At 42.7% G+C, this 2,963-nt stretch overlaps 1 pseudogene; it reads right to left on the bottom strand.

The window, feature by feature from the left end:
• Positions 1-1,258: 1,258 nt before the first annotated feature.
• On the bottom strand, positions 1,259-2,200 carry LOC138174916 (purine nucleoside phosphorylase pseudogene; annotated as a pseudogene).
• Positions 2,201-2,963: the final 763 nt, after the last annotated feature.

Genomic DNA, 2,963 nt, shown 5'->3' with positions numbered 1-2,963 from the left:
CTCCTTGCTTGAGCCATTTAGCTTTCTGCTCTGAGGTTCTGGCTATCCTTTCAGACCTTTCCTAATGGTACCTAATTCTCTTTTATTCCACTGATCCCTTCCCCACCACGGAAAGGTGGATCATTCCATTGTAGCTCCTACCCATAGCCAACATCCCAACATCCTTCATTCTACCTACAGTAGAACTGTCTAGTGATTAAGTTCACTTTACACTAAGGCTGCTGCTAATATTTTGAAAAGGCTACTTTACATTCTCTGTGACCTCACCCTGCCATCCTATGATTTCTGTGGCTCTTTGTAGTCCAGACCAGTGTGTATTGAAAATTTAGTACTATGTGGGAATAAAAAGACAGATAGACAGAAAAAAAGAAAGAGAACATGTGAACCCCACAAGTTATGAACCGTAGAACTAATGAACTCCTGCAACAGGAAGGGGAGGACCTAATGAACATATATAAAGAAAATTTCTAGGCTAGAGATAGCACAACTGAGAAGAGGACTCTAGTGGTGGTAGATTAAAGAAGAAGAAAACTTGAGGTATTCTGCCACTCTTTCTCTGCTCTTTCTGTGTTGATGTTTATTTGTGATACTTTTTGAAGCCCTGGGACTTTACTGGAAGCCCTGAAAGAGGATTTTCTGGTTGTATGTTTACAGAAGTCCTGGAGGAGGGTTTTGGAGGTTCTGGGACTTTACTGTTCTGACTTCTTGGACCTTGTCTGTGGGTCTATGTTGATGATATGTGCTGACCTCTTGGACCTTGTTTGTGGGTCTGTGCTGAATTCTATGTTGATGATTTGTTTTGAATTCTCAGACCTTGTTCGTGGGTCTGAGTTGATTTCACAGGCAGATATTGAATTGATGACAATGCTGGCAATGTGTATGAATATTACTGTGGCTCTGTCAAGCTTTGTCTTCCCAGAAACAGGAACTGTGAAGGATTTGAGAAGGACTGGACACTGTGAGCTCCAATGTGGAGCAGGAACTGCACAGAGAGCTGGACAAGAAGCTGGGAGCTGTCTGCCTTTGAACTAAGGTAGCAGTTGGTTAGATTTGAGCAGAAGCTGGAACCATGGAAGAGGAGCCATGGAAGCTGAAAGCCTTCCCCAACTCAAGATGAAAAGACTTCTCCCTGGGTGCTGAGTAGTGATGTGATTGTGATTTATTTGTGACCAAGGGTTGGATGGACTGTGTATTTCCCACTACCCCTTAAAAGGGTACTGAGTAGTAACTAAAGACTTAGAAGTGACTGATTTGCAATTTACTGTGCCACTAAAGCTGGCCACTGTCTGGAATACAAAGAGTACAGAAGGGGAAAGAAAGGCCAGGTAGCCTGAGGGTCAAAAAGTCTTCTCCAAAGGTCCATGTTTTCCACAAGAGTACAGACAAATTTCTCAAACTTCTTCACAGACAGGTGCCCAGCCACCAGTACCTCTTCATGATTGGCAGTCTCCTGGCTCTCATAATCCAATAATGATTTGTCGCTAATGAGGGAGAATCCAAAGACTCAAATGCCATAGTGCCTGGCCACTATCACCTCTGGCACTGTACTCATGCCAACAGCATCAGGCCATAGTTTCTGCAGAAACCGACACTCTTCAATGGTTTCAAAGTTGGGCCCTCCCACCATAATACAGTTTCCTTCCTGTAGTGGTCATTCCTTTTTCCATTTGCTTCCATATGCAATGCTGTCATAGGCATCAGACATAGTAGGAAACCTTTCTCCAAACCTCTCATCACTTGGGCCTCTGAGTGGACTTTGGTCACTGAGGATTGCCAAGTTGATATGATCTCAGATCAGTATAACATCCCCAACTTCATATTTAGGGTTCAGCCCACCAGCAGCTTTGGTAACAATTAAGGCATTCACATTCACAAGTCAGAAAACCCTTACAGGGAATGTTACCTTCCAGAGTGGGTAGCCTTCATAAGGGTGGAATTGGCCCTGCATCATCACACAGCACTTGTAATTTAAATATCCAAATTCCAGCCACCCTGCATGTCCCAGTACTGGACTTTAAGGGAAGTTGGGTATCTCACTATAGTCAAAGGCCTGGAATTGGCTCAGTCTATCCACCAGAAACCCCCCATCCCACCCCAATTCAGAAGCACAGATCACTGCAATTTCAGGTCCATATTAAGTATGGGATAAAAGCCACTCAGCAGTTTTCTTATAATCCTCGTACTTGAATTGATTCTCCATGGCTCCCTCATGGTATTCTCCTCCTCTCTGCTCTGGTGTACTCCTCTCCACTCAGCTCTGCATTGGTGAGTTCCTAAAGCCCCAGTCAGCAAGGACTTCCACACTGTTCTGTTTCTTAACAGACTTGATACAAGACTCAAAAGAAACTTGTACTGAAACAGTGTTAACTCAATAGCAGAAACAAGGTGTGAATCTACTTCTGTTCTTGCCATTATACACAGGCATAATTGATAATGTTATGCAATGATGTCTCATCCAACCCACCTTTTCATTTGCTCTTTTAAAAGTTTGGAGAAATAATAACACATTTTTGTTTTTTGAGTTTCAGATGTTTGAGCACTTCTCTGAGTTCCATCACAAGTTTTTGGTCTTTGCCTTTACTGGATCTTTCTGATACATATAATCTTTTTTTTTTTTTTTTGCCTTTTGGAGGGCAATTGAAGTTAAGCAAGTTGCCCAAGGTTACACGGCTAGGTTTTTGCATGTGTGTGTGTTCAGTGTCTGAGGTTGTAGCCGAACTCAGGTCCTCCTGACTCCAGGGTCAGTGTTTTACTCACGGTGCCACCTAGCTGCCCCTGATACATATAATCTTGAAAATGAACCAGTTCTTTTAGAAGATCCATCACACAATCATCAGCTTCTTTAATAAGCATTTGACTGCAGTAATTTCTAAATCTCCTCTTTTGGATCTTTGGAAAAGGAGAAACTGACTGCGTAACAATAGGTCAACCTTCTGCATACTGTTGGATTTCTAGGGGTTCTT

Source organism: Petaurus breviceps, unplaced genomic scaffold, assembly GCF_028583685.1.
Source record: "Petaurus breviceps papuanus isolate PSGF00001 unplaced genomic scaffold, PetGlider_PUasm1.0 76, whole genome shotgun sequence".
NCBI lineage: Eukaryota > Metazoa > Chordata > Mammalia > Diprotodontia > Petauridae > Petaurus > Petaurus breviceps.
This window is presented reverse-complemented; position numbering and strand designations above follow the sequence as displayed.